Source organism: Phodopus roborovskii, unplaced genomic scaffold, assembly GCF_943737965.1.
Source record: "Phodopus roborovskii unplaced genomic scaffold, PHOROB, whole genome shotgun sequence".
NCBI lineage: Eukaryota > Metazoa > Chordata > Mammalia > Rodentia > Cricetidae > Phodopus > Phodopus roborovskii.
In genome coordinates, this window is record NW_026126447.1 from 17642535 (window position 1) to 17664987 (window position 22453).

At 38.4% G+C, this 22453-nt stretch overlaps 1 protein-coding gene across 1 annotated transcript in view; it reads left to right on the plus strand.

Moving 5' to 3' along the window:
• Nucleotides 1-22453, plus strand: part of Ccdc171 (coiled-coil domain containing 171) — a 283728-nt gene that overhangs the window by 184379 nt on the left and 76896 nt on the right. The gene's annotated exons all lie outside the window — the stretch shown is intronic.

The following is a 22453-nucleotide window of genomic DNA, read 5'->3' on the forward strand; positions in this document are numbered from 1 at the left end:
AATCCTGGGATTAAAGGCATGTACCACCAATGCCTGTTTTTTTTTTTTCTTCAGTTGTTTTAAATATATATTTATTATTTTTTCTTATTTTGCAGCATATTGATCCCAGTTCTAACTGAGACCCATGTTCGGGGGGGGGGCGGGTCTGAGTCGGTCCAATGCTGGTTTCCCAGCTATCAGTCTGGGGGGGGGTCCATGAGCTCCCCCTTATCCAGGTCAGCTGTCTGTGGGTTTCTGTAGCCTGATCTTGACCCCTTTTCTTATCACTCCTCCCTCTCTGCAACTGGATTCAGGGTTTTCGGCTCAGTGTTTAGCTGTGGCCTTCAGTTTTTTCTTAAATGTAAATTTTTGAGATTTTCATAGGAGTACTGTATTTATCTAATTTTCATTTTTCTTTTTCCACTGTAGCTCTTCTCATCTTTCCCACACTCCCTCTCAAATTAATGATCTCTTCTTTAGTTATTACTGCAAGCATATAATGCATATGTAAGTATAGCCTGCTGAATCCATTTGGTGTTGATAGTGGGTATATGTGTTTAGGGCTGACTGATTTAATTTGGATACCCTTTTGGGGAGTTTGTCCCTATTGAACACCAATTCTCCTTCTTGTAGCAGCCATTAATTGCCATAGTTCTTCGTTTAGGGACAAGAGCTTGTGAGGTTTCTCCCATCCACATGGTCATGTCAACAGGTATTGTCATTGTGTAAATCTTGTTTAGGCAGCCATAGTTTTTAGCTTTCATGGCTACAACTTAACTGTCATAGATAGAGGGCATTACTTCACAGCCATGCTCTGGTCTTCTGGTTCCTGCAGTCTTTCTGTTTCTCTTCCACGATGTTTCCTGAGCCTTAGGAATAGTCAGTTGTTCTCTGGATTTGAATCAGTTGTGGCTCTCTGTAATGGAGTCAGCTGCAGAAAGAAGCTTCTTTTATGAAGGGTCAGAGCTACACTTCTCTGTGGGTACAAATATTTAGAATGCAGTTAAAAATTATACTGGCTTAGGAAAATGGCAGTAATTGGTTTTCCTCTCGAGTCTATGACCTTACCAGCAAAGCTGCCTAGATTTACAGTACTAGGCATGGATTACCTTCTGTTGAGTAATACTCCATTGTATAAATGTACCACAATTTATCAATTCTTAGGTATTTCCAGTTTCTGGCTATTATGAATAGAGCAGGAATGAACATGGTTGAGCAAGTGTCCTAATGGTAGGATGGAGTGTCCTTTGGGTGTGTATGCACAAGAGTGGTATAGCTGGATCTTGAGGTAGCTCAATTCCCAACTTTCCGAGGAACTGTCACACTGATTTCCATAGTATACAAGTTTGTAGTCCTACTGACAATAAGTGTTCCCCTTACTCCACATCTTTGCCAAATGAACCATGTTTTGTTTTTATTGACCTTAGCAATTCTTACAGGTGTAAGATTAAATCTGCAAGTAGTTTTGACTTGTATTTCTCTTATGGCTAAAGATGCTGAATATTTCTTTTCATGTTTCTCAGCCACTTGAGTTTCCTCTTTTGAGAATTCTCTGTCTAGATCTGAACTCCATTTTTAAAATTGGGTGTTCGTTTGCTTGATATTCAGTTTTTTCATTTCTTTATATATTTTGGATACTAGTCCTCTATTGGACAGGCAGTTGATAAAATCTTTCCCCATTCTGTAAACAGCTCTTTTGTCCAAATGACAGTGTTCTTTGCCTTACAGAAGCCTTGTAGTTTCATGAGATCCCATTTATTAATTGTTGATCTTAGTGCCTGTGCTAACAGTATTTTTTTTTTTGTGCCAAAGAGTTCAAAACTGTTCTCCACTTTTTCTTCTATCAAATTCAGTCTGTTTTATGTTGAAGTCTTTGATCCACTTGGACTTGAGTTTTGTGCAGGGTGATAGATATGAACCTATTTGGATTCTTCTACATTCAGCTATCCAGTTTGACCAATACCATTTATTGAAGATGCTGTCTTTTTTATTCAGTGTATATTTCTGGCCTCTTAAAACTGACTTCATTATGTCCTATAAGTTTGGGTATGTTATGTTTTCATTTTCATTCAGTTCTGCAAAGGCTTTTCTCTTTCTTTGTATTTCTCTTAGTAGGTTTTAGTTACTGTCTAAAGTCCTTCATCATAGTTGGAAAGATTCCCTTGTCATTGTTGATTGCACAGTTCTAGGGCAATATACTCTCAACTTCTTTTTCTTGGTATCTAAAAGATTTCCCATCATTAAAATAATCACATTTTGTTGTAATAAGAATGGGAACTAGCTGGTTAGTAGTGGCACATACCTTTAATCTCAGCACTCAGGAGGCAGAGGCAGGTGGATCTCTGTGAGTTTAAAACTAGCCTGGTTTACAGAGCATGCTCCAGGACAGTCAGGGCAACTCACACATGCATGTGCGTGTGCATGCGCGCACGTGCGCGCGTACACACACACAAACTCAGTCTTGACAGCCCCCCCAAATAAAGGATGCTATCATCTCAATTCCCCTGGTAGATTTAGTGTACTGTTTGGTTAATTGTAAGAACAGTGAACAAGAGACTTCCTAACTTGCAGATGCATCTTGACAAGCTGACTATTCTCCCTCCCCATGGAAGTAGCTCCTCATTTCTCACTCCTTCAGCTATGTATTAATTAGAGTTTATATTGCTGTGATAAAGACCATGGCCAAAAGCAGTTTGGGGAAGAGAGGGTTTATATCTGGTTATACATCTTGATCACAGTCTATCATACAAGGAAGTCAGGGCAAGAACCTGGAGGCAAGAACTGAAGCAGAATTCAAGGAGGAGTGTTGGTTATGGGGTGGCTCCTCATTCCCTGCTCAATCTGCCTTTTCAGGACAGCTCAGGGCCACATACTCAGGGTTGGCACTGTTCACATCAATCATCTATCAAGAAAAAGCCCCACAGGCTAACCCAATGGAAACTTTCTTAGTTGACATTCATGATTCTCAAATGACTTTAATGTGTCAAATTGACAAAAAACTAACCAGGACGATTGTCACCTTGTCGACTTGATACAAAGATACATAACTATTAAAACATAATCTTTTTTTTCTAACATAATCCTTCCTCACTTATTCATCTCCATACTCTCATATCAATATTAATACTTCTTACCGTTTTTAAAGATCCATACATTTTAAAACATCCACATTCTCAAAAGTACAAAGCCTTTCTAAACTATCCACAGCTTCTCAAAGGTCTCTAAAATCTCTGTGGTATTCCACAGCCTTAACTGCAGGTTCCTGTGAAATAGAAATGGGTTACTTACATTCTTACTCAGAGTGCAAGCAGGGTGTGGTCACAATCGAAACAGCAAAACCAGAACTCAGCAGCACTTAAAGTTCGGTGCTTGACATCTGGGACCCACTCATGATCCTCTGGGCACCAGTGGGCTCCATTTCTCTAACTCTGCTGTTTGCAGCACACGCCCACTTGCTTCAGTCTCAGGCTGGCTCCATGCACAGCTTCTACTATCTTTGGTGGTCATCGCCTAGTTATCTCCAGAATTCTGGGCTCTCCACTGCAACTGGCCTGTGCCTTCACCAATAACTTCACCGGGCTCTCTCAGGGACTCTGATCTTGCTGCTTGATGCCTAGCCTCAGCTTCTTGCCATGACCCCTTCAGTCTAGGGACTTCTGCTACATGCAACTGAGGCTGTACCTTTACTAAAGGCCTCTTCTGCCCTCTCCTATGCCAAACCTCAGCTGCTTTCTATGACCCCTTCATGCCACCTGTGAACCAGCCATCTGTGAAACTATTACACATTGCCAAGTTCAGCTGCCAGAACATGGTACCACCTTGGCCCCTTTTGGATCACAGCCTCTGTGTGCTGACCCTAAGAGAACACACCAGAAGATTTTGCCTCAGTGTTACTGGTCTTGTGTTAATCACCACTAATTTCTCAGTTCTAGTAACTCAGCATCAATTGTACTGGCAAGCAAAAGTTTCACCTCAGTGGCTCTTATTAATCACAGCTTATTCTTCAGCCTCAGCCAACCAGAACTACAGTCTCTTTTATTTTATTTTTAGTTATATGTTTTTATTCCTTGATATTATAATATAATCACATCACTTTCCCCATTCATTCTTTGCATTCCAGCCCTTCTCTTATATTCCACCTTGCTCTCTTTCAAATTCCTGGTCTTTTTTCTTTAATATGTGTGTGCATGTAACCGGCTCGGCCTTGTATAATGTTACTTGCATGTATCTTTTCAGAGATGATCTTTTGGCTAACCCTAGGGCAAATTATTTCTCCTCTTCTCCCATTCCTTAATTTCCTGTAGTTCTTTGTCTAGGGTTAAAGCCTCATAGCCTTTTCCCGTGTACATTAGCGTGACCACTGGTGTCCTTGTTCAGCTCATGCTTAGCCAGCCATGCTGATGAGACTTTACAGGTGTAGCTTCTCTGACATTTCTGAGAGACAGGACCTCACAGCAAAGTTTCTGTCCCCCTGGCTCTTACAATCTCCCGCTCCCACTGTGCAATGATCTTTGGGCCTTAGGTGCAGGAACTGTGTTGTAGATGTAGCCATTGGGAGTGAGCTCCACCACTCTGTACTTGGGTCAGTTGTGCTTTTCTAAAGTGGTCTCTGTCTGCTTCAAAGAGAAGTTTCCCTGAGGAGGGGTGAGGACTCTACTTATCTGTGGATATAGGGATTACTGTTTAGAGTGTAGTTAGGGATGATGCTGGTTTAGTAAATTGGTGGTTGTCGGTTCTCCTCCAAGATCCGTGACTTCACCAGCCCCGGGTTGCTGGCTGGGTTTCAAGTACCAGGCATAATTTCTCTCTTGTTGAATTGACTTAAGTTCAATTAGAGTTGTTGGTCACCACCAAGATATGCATGCCATCCTTACATGGTTAGGGTTATTATGACATGCTGCTTCTTGTGGTTCATAAGGCATCATATATCTGGGTAGTACTGCTGGTTGCTTCCTTCCTTTAGAAGTTACCATGCTGCCTTCTGGTACCAAGAAAGCTGGTCCTTAGGGATGAGCCCAGATCCTAGAACCACAGCATCTGAAAACAAAATGTTAAATGGCCATGCTAGAGTCTTTAAGGGACCTTCATACGTCCCTCTGAAACTTCACAAGCCAGGCCTCCATCGTCCATATTGCTGTCAACATTCTTATTTCTCAAGATTCCATAGATCAGCTCACTGAACTCTGAGCTCTTGATGGCTTTTCCAGCCTAAGGATCAAATGTCACTACAGTCTTCACCAAAGCATGGTTAGGTCTGTCACAGCAATACTTCATAGTCTGGTACCAATTCCTTTCTTAGTTACCTTTCTATTGCTGTGATAAAGACCATGATCACAAAAGCAGCTTGGGGAGGAAAGACTTTATTTCAGCTTGTATGCCCCAGTCATAGTCCATCATGAAGGGAAATCAGGGAAAGAACTCAAGGAGGCAGAAACTGAAGCAGATACCAGGGAGGGACATTTCCTACTGGCTTGCCCCTCATGGCTTGTTCAGCTTGCTTTCCTACACAACTCAGGAGCACCTGCCCAGGCTTGGTACTGCCTACAGTGGAGTTCAGCCTCCCAGAAAGGCCTTCCCATATTAATCATTAATCATGAAAATGCCCTGGAGACTTGTCTGGTGGAAGGCATTTTCTCAGTTGAGGTTTTCTCTTCTAGCTTATGTCAAGTTGACAGAAGCCTAACCAGGGTAAATTGGGTAGCCACTACTCTACCCTCAGCTTCTAAGGGTTTATACTGCTTCACACACCTCACCCCATAGAATGCTGTGTGGTGTATTCCATCTTGAGTAGCTGACTTCAGTGACTGGGCTGTCTTCAGAGCACATCTACATCATTGCATACTGCATGACAAGCTTCTTTTTTAAAGCCCGGATGATATTCTGTTGTGTGTATATGACATTTTCCCTTTCATTAATCTGTTGATACAATTTTTAGTTGCTTGCACAGCTTGACTATTGTAAATTGTGGTAGGATGAACATGGCAGTGTAAATATTTCTTAGAGATTCTGACTCCCATCTCTTGATAAATGCTCTGAAGTGGGGTTGTTGGACCATGCAGTAGTTCTGTTTTTAAATTTTGAGAAAAAATATTACCATTTTCTACAGTGGCAAGCAGAGATATGGTACATCACTGTATCCTTTAAAATTTGCCTCATCAGTCATACTGAGCACCTCTGCAGATGCCTGTTGCTCGTTTGTGCCCAGTCAAATTGTTGGCCTACTTTTAAATTAAGTTATTAAGTTAGATTTATTTTCTTTTGCCACCAATTTGTTTCTAGTTTAGAAATTAACCCCTTCACAAATTTCAGGTTTGTAAATATTTTTCATAAGCCATAGATTTCTTCTTTATTCTGTTGACTATCCCTTCCATTTTGTGCAGCGTACCCTCCCTCGTCCCTCCATCCCTTCCTCCCTCCCTCCTCCCTCCCTCCCTCCCTTTTGTTTTGGTTTATCAAGACAGGGTTTCTCTGTGTAGTCCTGAAACTCACTCTGTAGACCTTGCTGACCTCAAACTCATGGAGATCTTCACGCCTCTGGCTCCTGAGTGCTGGGATTAAAGGCTTGTGCCACCACCCTGCCTCTGTTTTTCTTTTTGGTGTCATCTCAATATTGAGGTCATTAAATTCTCTGAGGTTTCTTCTAAGAGAAAAACATTTGATATGGCTCCCTCTACTATGGTATCTCTCTTCTTGCTTTCCTCTGTTCTTTTCCTGTCTCAATCTTCCTGCTCCCTCATGCCCACCTCCCACCTCCTCTTTTCCCCTTTTCTTTCTCCTAACTCCCTCTCCCCTCCCTCCATGCTCCCAATTTGCTCAGGAGATCTCGTCCCTTTTCCCTTATTTTGGGGGATCATGTATGTCTCTCTTAGGGTCCTCCTTGTTTCCTAGTTTTTTTGGTGGTATGAATTGTAGGCTAGTACTCCTTTGCTCTATGTCTAAAATTCATATATGAGTGAGTACATACCATGTTTTAAATTTGATTCCATTGGTCTGTGTGTCTATTTTTGTGCCAATACCAAGCTATTTTCATGACTATAGCACTGTGATAGAATTTGAAGTCAGGGATGGTGATGTACCCGGAAGTTCTTTTATTATACAGGGGTGTTTTTGCTATCCTGGGTCTTTTGTTTTTCCATATAAAGTTGAGTATTGGTCCTTCAAGGTCTATGAAGAATTATGCTGGGATTTTGATGGGGATTACATTGAATCTGTAGATTGCTTTTGGCAAGATTGCCATTTTTACTATGTTTATCCTACCTATCCAAGAGCATGGGAGATCTTTCCTTTTTCTGCTATCATCTTTAATTTCTTTCTTTAAAGATTCAGAGTTATTATATAGGTCTTTCACTTGTATGGTTAGCATTACCTGAAGCTATTTTATGTTGTTTGTGGCTATTGTAAAGGGTGATGTTTCTCTGATTTCTTTCTCAGCCCCTTTATCATCTGTATATAGTAGGGCTAATGATTTTTTTTTGAGTTAATCTTGTATCCTGCTAATTTGATGAAGGTGTTTATCAGCTGTAGGAATTCCCTGGTAGAGTTTTTTGGGTCACTTATGTAAACTATCATATCACCTGCAAATAATGAAAGTTTGTCTTCTTCCTTTCCAGTTTGTATCCCCTTGATCTCCTTTTGTTGTCTTATTGCTCTAGCTAGAACTCCAAGTACAATATAAGAGTTATGGGGAGGTTGGGCAACCTTGTCTTATTTCTGATTTCAGTGGAATTGTCTTAAGCTTCTCTCCATTTAGTTTGATATTGGCTGTTGGTTTGCTGTATATTGTTTTATTATGTTTAGGTATGTTCCTGTTATCACTGATCTCTAAGACCTTTATCATGAAGGGGTGTTGGATTTTTGTCAAAGGCTTTTACAGCACCTAGTGAGATGATCATATGGTTTTTCTTTTTAAGTTTGCTCATATGGTGGATTACATTGATGGATTTTCATATGTTGAACCAACCCTGAATTCCTAGTATGAAGACTCTTTGGTCATGGTGGATGATTGCTGTGATATGTTCTTGGATTAAACTTGCCAATATTTTATTGAGTATTTTTGCATCGATGTTCATAAGGGATATTGTTCTGTAGTTCTCTTTCTTAGTTGTGTCTGTGTGTGGCTTGGGTAATTGTAGCCTTGTAAAAAAAGTTTGGCAATAACCCTTCTGCTTCTATTGTATGGAAGACTTTGAGGAGTATTGGTATTATCTGTTCTTTGAATTTCTGGTAGAATTCTGCACTGAAACCACCTGGCCTTGTGCTTTTTTTGGTTGGGAGATTTTTCATGACTGCTTCGATTTCATTAAGGGTTATAGTCTATTTAAATTGCTTATTTGGTCTTGATTTAATTTTGGTAAGTGATATCTATCCAGAAAATTGTCCATTTCTGTTGAATTTTCTAATTTTGTGGAATGCATTCAAAGTATGATCTTAAGATTCTCTATATTTCCTCTGTGTTTGTTGTTATGTCTCCCTTTTCATTTCTGATTTTGTTAATTTGTAAGTTCTCCTTTTGTCTTTTGGTTAGTTTGGATAAAGATTTGTCTATCTTGTTGATTTCCTCAAAGAACCAACCCTTTGTTACATTGATTCTTTGTATTGTTTTCCTAGTTTCTACCTTATTGATTTCAGCCCTCAAATTGATTATTTCCTGGCTTCTACTCCTCTTGGGTGAGTTTGCTTCCTTTTGTTCTAGAGCTTTTAGTTGTGCTATTAATTCTGTAATGTGACTATTTTCCAGTTTCTTCTTGTGGGCACTTAGTGCTATGAACTTTCCTCTCAGCACTGCTTTCAAAGTGTCTCATAAGTTTGGGTATGTTGTGTCTTCATTCTCATTGAATTCTAGGAACTCTTTAATTTCTTTATTTCTTCCTTGACCCAGGAATGGTGCAATTGCTCATTGTTCAATTTTCATGAGTTTGCAGGTTTTCTGTGTTGTTGTTGAATTTTAACTTGAAAGCATGGTGGTCTGATAAGATACAGGGGGTTAGTCCATTTTTTTTTTGGTACCTATTGAGGTTTACTATATTGCTGAGTATGTGGTCGATTTTAGAGAAGGTTCCATGTGGCGCTGAGAAGAAGTTATACTCTTTTGTGTTTAGGTGGGATGTTCTACAAATGTCTGTTAAACCCAATTGGGTCATAACTTCTGTTAGTTCCTTTGTTTCTTTGTTAAGCTTCTATCTGGTGGACCTGTCTAGTGTTGAGATCAGGGTGTTGAAATCTTCCACTATATGTGTGTGAGGTTTATGTGATATTTGAGTTTTATTAATGTTTCTTTTACGAATGTGGGGCATAGATGTTCGCAATTGAAACTTCATCTTGATGGATTTCTCCTGTGATGAATAGGAAATTACCTTCTTCATCTTCTTTGATTTTAGTTTAAAGTCTAATTTGTTAGATATAAGTATTACTACACCCGCTTGTTTCTTGGGTCCACTTGATTGGAAAGTCTTTTCCAAACCCTTAAATCTGAGGTGACATCTGTTTTTGAAGTTGAGGCATGTTTCTTTTATGCAGAAGAAGGATGGAGTCTGTCTTCCTATCCATTCTTTTTTTTTTTTTAGATATAATTCTGTATAATTATGTTGGCTAGTTACTAGCTTCTTATCGGCTAGCTCTGTCTTAAATATTAACCCATTTCTATTAATCTAAGTACGTCCACGTGGTCTCATCTTACCAGAGAAAGTGGCTGATATTCTTCTCTCTCTATACTCCATCTTGGATCTCCTCCCTACTCCTTCCTCTCTGTTCCTTGTCTCCTAGTCCCACCTATCTTGCTTTCCTATTGGCCAACAGTGCTTTATTCATTAACCAATAAGAGAAACATATTTACAGAATGACATCTCCCATCATCTCCTCTTTTCTGTCTAAAATAAAAAGACAGGTTTTAACCTTAACATAGCAAAATATATCACACAACAGTTATCAAATACGAATCACAGTTAACAATATTTAGTACATTAACATTTAGTAAGATTTAAAGAAAATATTCTATCATCTATCTTTATGAGTCTAAAATCTTATATGTAAATTATCTTTAATTCTAACTAAGGAAAACTATAACCATAACTATGTGTATTCTCTATCCATTCTTTTAGCCTGTGTCTTTTTATAAGCAAGTTAATACCACTAATATTGAGAGATATTAATGCCCATTGATTGATAATTCTTGTTTATTTTGCATTTGTTGTTAACAGTTGGTGGTATTATGTATGGATTTCCCCCATTTCTCTTTTGGTTGTTGGTAAAGTGGGATTATCTATTGCCTATGTTTTTGTGGGTGTAGTTAATTTTCTTGGATTGGAGTTTTCCTTCCAGAACTTTTTGTATGGCTGGATTAGTTGATAAATATTGTTTAAATCTGGTTTTGTCATGGAATGTCTTGGTTTCTCCATCAATAGTGATTGAAAGCTTTCCCAGGTATAGTAGTCTGGGCTGGCATCCATGCTCTCTTAGTGTTGGCAGAATATCTATCCAGGAACTTCTGGCCTTCAGAGTTTTCATGGAGAAGTCAGTTGTAATTCTTGTAATTCTGATAGTTTTGCCTTTATATGCTACTTGGCCTGTTTTTTTTTTTTTTGGCTGCTCTTAATATTCTTTCTTTACTCTGTATGTTTGGTGTTTTGATTATTATGTGGCGAGGGGACTTTCTTTTGTGGTCCACTCTATTTGGCATTCTGTAAGTTTCTTGTACTTTCATTTGCATGCCTTTCTTTAGGTTGGGAATATTTGATTCTATGATTTTGTTGAATATATTTTCTGCACTTTTGATTTGGGTTTCTTCACCTTCTTCTATACCTATTATTCTTAGGTTTGGCCTTTTCATGGTCCAATATTTACTGGATATTTTGTGTCAGGGATTTGTTGGTCTTAAGATGTTCTTTGGTCAATGAATCTGTTTCTCCTAGTGTATCTTCAGTGCCTGAGATTCTTTCTTCCATCTCTTGTATTTGGTTGGTTATACTTGCATCTGTAGTTCCTGAACATTTGCCTAACTTTTCTATTTCCAGCATTCCCTCAGACTGTGTGTGTGTTATTCTTTGTGGTTCTTTTTTTTTTGTTTGTTTATTTCAGCTTTCAAACCTCACTGAATTGTTTCTTGTAAGTTTTGGTTTGTCTTTTCCTCCATTGCTTGAATTATTTCTTCCAATCCTTTAAGGAATTTTCTCATTACCTCTTTGAGGGTCTCTATCTTAGTCATAAAGTTGTTTTGAGGGTCGTTCTCTTCTGCTTTGTCTGTGCTGGGATGTTCAGGTCTTGCTGGTGTGGAGTCCCTAGACTCTGGTGGCATCGTATTTGATTTTTCTGTTGTTGACTGTATTCTTTTTTTTTCCTTTGTTTTTTAATTTTTTATTTTTATTGTACATATCGATCCCAGTTCCCTCTCCCTCCCCCCTCTTTCCCTTTCTCCCACTCTCTCATGCCCCCTGACCACCCTCCACTCTTCTCCCCCCCCCCCCCACTCCACATGTTGGGTGATGCCTTCCAGGAAGGTTCATCTAAATCTGTCAAGTCATTTGGAGTAGGGACTAAGCCTTCTCTCCTGAGTTGACTGTATTCTTTTTTTTTCCCCATTTTTTTTATTTTATATAACCAAGTCATTTTAAATGAAAACAAACATTTATAGACAACATTTGGGAATTTGGGTGTCGTTCTTTCCAAACTACTTCCTGCTGGTAAGGGGCGCTGTCATGGGGGGTTCGAAGAAGATTCAGAAATCCTGGCTGTAGTCTGTAAGGCTGCTTTGTCCAGCTGTTTTGAATGTAGGATCACCTGGTACTCTGTTTCAGGTGGTCTGGCTTGATCAAACCACATTAGTCTGGGAGTTGACTGTATTCTTACACTGTTGTCTGTCCATCTCTTCTTCCAGTGCATACGGGTAGGGTCTCTCCCTCTTTGGGTGGGTATGGGACCAAGGTTCTCTTCTGCTGGGTGCAAACAGGTCCAAAGCTCCAATGGCTTTCCTACTCCAGTGGGTGGTGTCGGGACTCCTCCTGTGGTGGAGGCTGGACCAGGACAGTGGTAGACTTCTCCTGTTTTTGATAATTTTATACCAGTTTGCAGGGAAATATGATGATCATCACTGCCCCAACTATTACATCTTTGAACGGTTTCAAACTTTTCTGGTACTGTTTCTCCGTAGTCTCTTTGTTGACCCCTCATCTCTCCCTGCTTGTCTCTGTTTCTGCCTCTCTCTCTCTCTCACACACACTATAGTACACCATAAGTCCTGTATATTACCTTCATTCTTTTTCATATGTTCTTCCGAGCTTCTCTTGAGCCCATCTAGTGGATTTAATTCAGCCTCCTACCAATTATAGCATCTCCCTCAACATGAAACACAGATATTCCAGCATTCATTGATAAATGCACATCTACAAGATGTAGCCTTGCACATTCATATAGTTATTCAAATGTGGGGCATCCTTAGATAACTCAGAGGTTACCTGAAGGTTTGATAGAAGAGTACTATGTGAGTAGGTTGGTGGGTCCTTGTGGTGGGAAGAAAATGAAAACAGACATACTAATGTGAGTAAGGTCATAGAAGCATAGACAACCAGATATCTTCAGTGTAATATCACAGGCAAGGAGAGTGTAAGAGATTGGCTTGCTGTGAGTCTGTGAATAGAGAGTTCTATTAGGAGGCTATACCATTAGGCTTGATGAGTACTGTGAAGACACGGATCAGACTATTGATGGTAGGTGGTATCAAAGCAAATGATACAAACTTAGCAAAATGGCACCTTGGGATGAAAAAGTCTGGGAGTGATGGTATGTGGGATGGGAGGTGCGATTGAATGCAGGTATCCACCTTTAAAGGGGAAAATGAGTTTCACTTTTGAAGTACTTAGTTTAAGGTAATGTGGAATAACCAGCAGGACATGTGTTTTTGAACCTTAGGGGAAATCAGTGCTTGATAAAGGTTTAAGATTGATTAGCATAATATTCTGGCAGAGAGGCAAGGTGGGCGAGCAACTGACAGGAGAACACACCACCGTGGATAAATGAGAGGCTAGAAAACACACTCTGAGAGATTAATTATGCCACTGGAGCTGGAAGTCATTGAGGGATAGAATTCTGTCTCCTGGTTTCTATATCCACAACATCTATCACTATTCTGGTACTTAACAGATGTTTGCTGACTGAGTCAAACTTTACTACCATCCAGGCTCTAAACATAACAAAAGCTATTTCCACATTCCACTGTAAGTCTTGATGGGACTTCCATCTATTTTGTTTATTTGATTGCTAAAAATAGCATCTGTGTTTACTTTGCCTGATCAATAGCTAATGGAGAAAGTCAGTGGTGAGCATACCTCTAGGAAAGAGGCCTGCTACTGACATACAGGTAATGAATGACTAGTTTGACTATGCTAAAGTAAAAGGCACTCATTTCTTTTTAGAGTATACTGGGGAATAAAAGAAAGCAAGTCCCGACATGACTGAAGAAGACATTGAATAGCCAGGCCTTTAAATGTGATTGTATAATCTTCTCATTAAAGTGTTACTCAGCATATATATATATATATATATATATATATATATATATATATATATATATACCTGCTTGATTATCCTTTTAGACTTGTCTGCCAATGAATTAAAAAGAGTGAAAGATTATGAGATCATTTTTTTCCCTAGGGAACCGATTGTATTTTAAAAGTTGCTCTAAGAAGCCAGTAATTAGTGGCTCATCAATGATTGTCTACATGTTACTTGTGATCTATGAACTCTCTAGTCTCATTTTTTTTTTATCCTGTTTGCTAAAGATCAGCTGCGACAGGCATATAGGTGTTAACACAGCCATCTTGACAGTGACGGCCCTGTCCATACAGCCTTCTTGTGTGATGTCATTCATGTTGTTCAGTGTCATTTTGAACTAGCCAAACTAGAAATGGCATGCCAGTACAGGAGGGATTTAGAGCCTTGACAGCTAAGACTATGACAGCCACTATGCTTAGTGGCTTCCATTCTGAAGAAATTAAATTGCATGTGTCTCTTTGAAACAATTTATTTTGAGAAAGAAAGTATTTAATTGTGGAAGAATTATTGATTTGTAAACATATTTATCTGTTCTCAAGTTTGGGTTTTTATGTTTGTTTAAATAGCCCAAGGTAATCTGTTTGTAGCAGTATTATATGGCAGCATACAGATTTTCTTGATGTCTAGTACCCATATAAAATATGATTAAATCACCTGATTTTCCATCTTGATAATTTGATCTGAATGTTCAGTTTTTCAGACTTTAATTGGGATGTGGCTAACTTGCTGGTTTGATTCAAGAGATCAGTTGTTTCTGCCTGTAGCTGGGATGTAGTTATACAGTGTGGTGGTTGGTTGTACTGGCATGTCACTGTATATGGTTATACTGGGATGTCATTGTATGTGTTTGTGCTGGGTGTCATTGTATGGTGTTTGTGACGGAACATAGCTAAACTGAGGGATGGTTATGGTGCTGAATTTGCTTCTTTTTGGTGACAGCAGCTGGCTTTGCAAGTTGCAGGTCAAGGCTGGTTTCTCACCTCCTCCTTTGTTATAAAAGTCCATGCTTGCTACAGTGCCAACAGCGTGCTTGCCTCTGCTGAGAGACTTCCAAGGTCTCTGAAATAGGTGTTGGTCAGGAGACCTCTTACTTTCTGGGAAATCATAGTTTGGGGATTATGACGATTATGTGAAGTTTTGTACATAGGTAACTTTTCTTTCAGAATAATTACTCTGTGTGTGTGTGTGTGTGTGTGTGTGTGTGTGTGTGTGTGTGCATGCACACATAGGCACCAGTATAGTGATATATTATTTATGATTTATTAAGGATTACTGAGGGTTCAGAAAAGCAAAGTCACTCAAGCTATAGTGATCAGGCAGTGGTGACACATACCTTTAATCCCAGCAGCCAGAAACCAGGAGGTGGTGGTACACACCTTTAGTCCTAGGACTCAGGATTAAGAGATAGATGGATCTCTGTTAGTCCAAGGCCACCCAGAGCTATACAAGAATGAATCAGTCTAAAAGAGAATTATAGTTCATATCTTTAATCCCAACATTAGGGAAATATATAAGACAGAGGCATTCATTCTCCAGTCACGCTGGGAAAGATTACAGTCTGAGGCTTGATGAGAGCTCATGGAGAAAGGACCAGCCCATTCATCCTGAGGTAGAGGTAAGAGCTAGTAGCCATCTGCTTTGCTTTCCTGATCTTCAGCTTGAAGTTTGAACCCCAAAATCAGTCTCTGGGTCTTTTATTTGTTTGTGTTACACATCAGGAAGAAAGGAGAGCAAAGGGGGATAAATGAGAGTAACTGTGGTACTGAGAAGAATAAAATTGTTTCATATTCTCCATTTCTGTTTCTTATTACAAATCTAATTTTAAAATTATCATATTTAAACTAATAAAAATAAAAATAGTTAATATTAGAAAAGAAAACTTAATATATTTTTATTTAAAATTCTTGATTCAGAATATTTTGATAATATTTATCCTCCCCAACCATTCCCAGATCCTCCTACCTCCCCATCCATCAAAGTTCATGTTCTTTCTCTCTATTAGAAAGAAGGCCACAAACAAATAAAAAACAAATTTTGAAAATCAATACAAGCAAACTAAAAAAAAAAACCCATAAGACAAACAAACAAATCACCACCACGACCAACAAAAAGAATCAAAATAAAAAGCATACAGAAACACATGGGATCTGTTTTGTGTTGGCCAGCTACTGCATGGGACGTTCCCTGCAGTGTGGTTGATATACTGGTGACACCACATTCCCTTTCCCAGCAGACATCAATTATAGACAGCTTCTTGGTAATGGGAGGAGTTTAGTATTCACATCTCCTTCTGTTTACTGGGATTTTGTCTGGTTTGAATTTTTGCAGGTCTTGTGCCTGCTTTCATTGTCTTCATGAGTTCATATGTGCTTAAGTCCTATTGTGTCTGGAAGCCATGTTTTCCTTGGAGCCGTCCATCCCCTCTGGTTCTTACAGTCTTTCTGCCTTCTCCTCCATACAGATCCCTGATTGAGGGGGTTGATAAAGACATCCATTAAGGGCTGTGTCTCCCTCTCTGCACACTGTCAGGTTGTGGGTCTGTGTGTTAACTTTCATCTACTGTAGGAAGAAGTTTCTCTGATGAGGACTGAGCGATTCTCTGATTTAAGGATCTAGCAGTATGTCATTAGGAGTCATTTCGTTGCTATTTTCCTTTCACAGAATAATAGTAGTAGATTTTCCCCTTAGGCCCATGACTTATCTAATCCCTAGTCCGTGGCCACACTAACAGAGTCAGGTCATCTCATGGAATGGGCTTATTTTTATGAAACACAAACATTATGTTTCATGAAACATAAATGAGGTTTCCAGGTAAGAGACAAAGAAAAGGAAGAAATATTTTTGTTGTTGTTGTTGTTGTTCTGAAATGAGAATGAGAGAAGTACTGAAATTTTAAGTACGAGTATCAATTGTCTATATGTAGCTCCAAACAGACGTTTTTGAAACACTGAACTCTTTATTTTCATATTAGAGATACCTACTTCACAAGGTGAAGACACACAATCAATAGGGAAGGGTACTTTAAAAGTGTAAAGTACTTTTAGTCCCAGCATGTGGGAGGCAGAGGCAGGTGGATCTCTATGAGTTTAAGGACAGCCTGGTCTACAGAGCTAGTTCCAGGACAGGCTCCAAAGCAATACAGAGAAACCCTGTCTTGTAAAAAAAAAGTATAAAGTACTTCTACAAGTTCTAATTTAGGTATTGTTATAAGTAGATATAATGCTTTAATATATATATATGCACACATATAAAATCATATTTAATAAATATGACATACTTTGACATACTTTGGTTTTTCTTTCTATTATTGATCATGTATCAGAATCTCCAAACTAAGCATATTTAATTTTTTTCCTCTTGTAAATTGTAGAATTCACCAATTTAGATTGATGGTTTTATCTGATCACATACTTATACCATCTTGATGTGCAGTACATTTATATACCATCTTGATGTGCAGTACATTTCTTGCTATTTGTGTTACTGGCCAGTAAATAGCAAACTCAGGCTGACCCTCTGTATGTATGAAAGGCTCTCCATTATATCTGCTCATCTTGTCTTAACCACATTTTGTCCTGATTAGATGCTAGACTGTATGATCAGAAAACTAAGGCCCAGTCAAAGTGGTGGTAGACCTTGCAAAGCTTGAAAACAATTAGAAACCATATACTTATTTCATAAATTCAGTATTAAAAAGGAACCATAGAGTGCTTTTGAGTTGACACTCTGTGTTGGTGACATAAAACTAATTCAAAAGACATTATTTGTAGATCTCTAGTAAAATAATTTTGAAAGATTTTATAGGGGAAAATACTGTATTTTCATTTTGCAACTGCAGGGTAGATGAGAGATTTTTCCTGAAAACCACTCAACATGTTATTGTAGGAGAAGATAAAGTGTAGGTAACAATAACACATGGATGAGGTTGTCCTCCAGGAAAGCCTCATGTACAGTAAAGGATGCATTTTGTAGCTGGGCTAGAACGTGCACCTATACACTGCTCTCTAGTATTTAGTTGGAAAAGTAGTCTGTAGACCACTGTTATTCATAAGATGAAAACTAAAATGGAGAAGAGAGAGAAAGCACTGTGGATCAGCAGAAGTGGAGGAATTGCTTAAGCAAAAGTAGGATAAAGGTAGGCTGGAGGGTAGAGTGTGTCATGGACATGGGCTGCTAAGAATAGAGACTATAGCAGTCTGCGTACAGTAAAAGGTTTATTTTGAAGCAATGTTGGCCATAATATATTGAAATAAGTAAAGTTTTAGGCAGATTTTAAGTACGATGTGTAAAGTCCTAATACTAGTTGCTGTTACCAGGCATTCAGGGCGCAGGGTGTCTGTATATATCTTCTTAAATCTATATGGTCTTAAATCTATTTTAGTTCTTATTCATAATCTCCTTCTTTCTGTCTTGTTTTGACTTTATATGTCTGTAATAAGACATCACGAACAAGAAAGAGTTTATTTGATTTATGTAATCTAGGTGAAAGTCCATTAAGGAAAGCCAAGGCAGGAAACTAGAGGCAGGAACTAACTGGAGCAGAGGCTGTGGAGGAAAACTTACTGGCTTGCTCCTTCTGACTTGCTCACCCCAAGATCACCTGCCTAGGGGCTAGCTAGAACCACCTACAGTTGACTGAGCCCTCCCACATAAATCATCCATCAAGAGAATAAATAGTACACAGGGTTGCCTATAGTCAGATTTTGTGGAGTTTGAATTAAGTGGACATAAAACTAGCTAGCATAGTATCTATTGAGTCAAGAAGGATTTATAGTTGTGTATAATAAATAATGAGTTAAGTAATTTTCTAGAAATGACCAACCTTATCTGGCATAAACAACTTTGTTGCATAAATACAGAAGTAAAGGAAGTTAGAAAACACATTGGCAGTTTGCACTTAACAGTTAATCAGGGAAGTGGAAATGGATTAAGTCCATGAACATCATGAGATTTCTAATCTCACAAATAGAAGCAAATTATTTAATAGTTTAAAAGACATAGTTATGTATAGACAATCTTTTGAGCTTTAGAATTCTGTTCCTTTCTCTTATCTATTGGAAATACTTGCTTTTTAAAGATCAACAGTAAGTAAGAGAGAAAGTAAATATCTCCTTCTAAAAATTAAAATTCCAGAGCAGAAGTAATGCATCTAATTTATTCTTTTTAAACAAACATACTGAGAAACCTGGGGCTGGAAAGATGGCTCAGCAGGTGAGAGCTCATATAGCTCTTGCAGAGGACCAGGTCAGGGGGCCCTTGTGGAACACCTTATGATGGACTCTGTGGGCATGCATACTTACATGCACAGACACAATATATATATATATTGTATATATATAGATATATATATCTATATATACATATATATATACATATACATATATATACTATATATATACAATATATATATAGTATATATATGTATATATATATAAAATTAAATGTATATATATATATGATTAAAAATAAAAATGAAATAAGTCTTTAAAATATTAGGAATTATACTACTTTAAAAATGTTATTAAATATATAAAATACAAAAATTTCACTCAACATTAAAAATGAACCATTAAACAGTCTGAAGTAGAAAGTATCATATATGCTTTTATCTCTGATATCTGTAAGAGTGAAGAGGGATATAGTTGTGATCACAGAACAATCAGTGGGGTAAACATAATTCAAGACTGACTTTTTGAAATTCTGTCTATCAATCTATCAATCACCCACCTGTCTTCTCTGTGTAACCCTGGTTGTCCTGGAACACTCTCTGTAGACTAGACTGGCCTTGAACTCATAGAGATCTAACTGCCTCTGGGATTAAAGAGACGCACCACCACTGCCCGTTTTGAAATTATACCTTAATCCATGGGCATGTGACTATCCCAATTTATATTAAAAAGTGAACTCCTTTTAGAAAAAATAGTTTCATTTTTCTAATTCAAAAAAAATTTTTAAAAGTAGTTGGGAATTTGCTTTAGACTGTCTTTCTGGAAAAGAATAATTTTGTTTTCAGTGGGCAGTGTTTCTAAGGAAAAGCCACATTCTCCCCTTTGAAAAGTCTCTTAGTTACTTGGTGCTGAAGCGTTTTGTTCTCTCAGGAGTGGATCCCGTGGCAGGCGCGAGTCCTCTCGTGCTGTTCCGGGAGTCTGTTCCCTGCCTTTCCAGAAATTCACACAGCCTCTCCACGTCCCTCAGCAGCCTCTCCTTCACACCCTTGTGTCTTTTCTCCCTCCCTGCCCTTCACGGAGCCTCCTTCTCTGCACTGCTTTCTTTCGCCTGCCCTGGTGTCAGTTATTCATACGCCCGCAGCTTGATGGTTTTACTCTCTTTATCCATTAAGATAAAAGAAATCCTACACAATCCTTTTTCAAGATTTTTCTAAAAACTTTTCCTACAGCTATTTGAAGGACATTTTTAGACACCTTTCAAAGTTTCAGTGTAATTTAAAAGTGGGGAAAAAAAAATCTCTCAGAATTTTAGCGGAGCTACTTGTGATGTAGATCTATGATGAGTCCTGGGCTACCGTCTCTCTCTCAGTGGCACTGCCAACTTTCAGCAGAGTGTTTTTTTTTTTTTAACTAATTAGAAGTATTTCATATGAAAATTAGGTCAGGCATGATAGCACAGTGCTAGGCATTAAAGGCCAGACTGGGGAACTAAAAGTATCACATTATATATGCCAAGAGCCTCAGCTTCTCTCATAGGTGTTATTAGCAAATATGGAGGAATATGGCTCTCTGCTCATTGTATGCCAGGCCTTCATGGGTGCAAGCTAGTGTCTGATGAGGCTACTGGACACCCCCATGTTTGCACTGCAGTGGGCTGTACCTGTGTTGCATGGGCTCCCCCTCTTTGCCCACATTAGCAATCTGCTTTGTACTTTGACATCTAGAAACTCCCTAGTGAATTTTGTCACAGAGAAAAGAGAATTATCAATATCACAGTTAAACTTGACTTTCAAAGCTAATAGTATCTCATTTGGGGGCTCAAATTTAATAAATTTTCTTTGATTCTGGGTGAGTTTTTAAACATCAAACAATGAATTGGCCAGGGTGCAGTAAAATATTTAGATATATTGACTATGGTTCAGAAGGGTAGAAGGCAAACACTAGTGGTTTGATGTTGATAAATTCTCAGTACCTTAATCCACATTAATGTTTTCTTTTATCTGAGTGATCACTGGTGACAAAAGGAAGGAAGTTTACATACCAAAGAAACGTACAATCTGAAGCAGTTATATTTGTAAAATATAGTTTATTTTGTCATGCTAAGTAAGTTCAGTAGCATTTTCACCCTGGCAGAAGACTTAGAGGTAAACCACACGCTGTGAATTACAACCCCAGGGAGCATGTACTGTCCTCACTTCTGTGAGACACACTGCCACACTTGCAGAAAGTCTCTGACATTCCCTTGTTTATAGAAAATCTTGGGACTGGCTTGGGAAACAAGGATTCTTAGTTTTACCCATAGATTAGCATAGACAATTAAAAATGTCTTTGTCTATTTATGGGTGTTTTTTGGTTTAAGAAAAAAACCTATAGAATATGACAATGTGTGAGATGATTATATTTCTCATCTAACTGATTTATATGGTAATAAATGATCCTAACAGTTTTACAAGTTGCCCAAGTAGAATAGAAAAACAGAGAGTTTATTTTATTTTATTTCATTGATTGATTGATGAATCAGGCTATCTCTGCACAGTCCAGGCTGACCTTCAGCTTGATATGTAGCCCAGGCTGGTCTGGAATTTGGGATTCTCTTGCCTCAGCCTCTGTGTGACAAGATTACAGACAATGTTATAGCTGAGGTTGTTCAAATAAAGATATATAAATATATTCATTTTGGCAGTTAACCTTATGTTTTATACTTAACATCATTCTTGATGTGTGCTTCTTTATAAAAACTATGTCGTGTGTGTGTGTGTGTGTGTGCGTGCTTGTGTGCATGTAGCAGAGAGAGAGAGAGAGCTTTGTGTGTGCAGATAAGCACATGTATGCACAGTGGCAGGGAAGCCAGAGATTGATGACAATGTCTTCCTTTATTGCTCCTCCCGCCCCAATTTTTGGGGATAGGACTTGTCATTGAACCTGGAGCTCTGGATTGTTTGAACTTGGTGGCCAGAGAACCCCAGGATCACCACCTGTCCCTACCTCCAGCATATGCCTCGTTTTTACATGGGTTCTGGGGGGCCTAAACTCAAGTCCTTATGCTTGTGTGGTAAGCTCTTTAACCACCGAGCCATCTCCCCGAGCCATACAATGTAGTTTTATAGTATTTGTTGAATTTATGATAGCAAATAAAAACTGTTTAAAAGATCTACCCAAGCACATGCATAGCTAGAAAATATGTGTGTATTTGCATTTCAGGTGAGATCTTTATCTTAGATGCAAAATAGATTGTAGAATTCATAAGGCTAAATACTGGAGTTTCTTTGTATTTGTTACGTGTGTGCTGATTTGTCCAGAAGGTGGCAGTGTGATATCAACTGCCTACAATATCTACGAATTAGAACTCCATCTGGATGTGCTTGTGTTCTTACCTCTGACTACTTAAACTATAGTACAAATGCTACTGATTTTTATTTCAGTTATCTTATTTAGAGGTTTTGAGACCAAGAAGGTTTCTTTGTATTCATTGTTAAGACTTAAGATTAATTAAGTCCTACAATTTTGTAAGTCTGAGAGGGCTAAACAAACCTCTTACTTGTGTATTTTTAAGTATCCTTTTGTGTGGAGTGTATTTGTTCTTATTCCAGAGTATGTATAGTGAAGTTTTCCTTTTAAAACCCAGTGCCTAGTAACTATTGTGTACAACACACAAGATCTAATATCAGTTAAACACGCTTTTAAGAAAGTGATAATAGGATTGCTGCATGCTTTTGATTTTGTTACACCTCCCCTCCCGTTTATTTTCCGAGTGGAATGGTGAA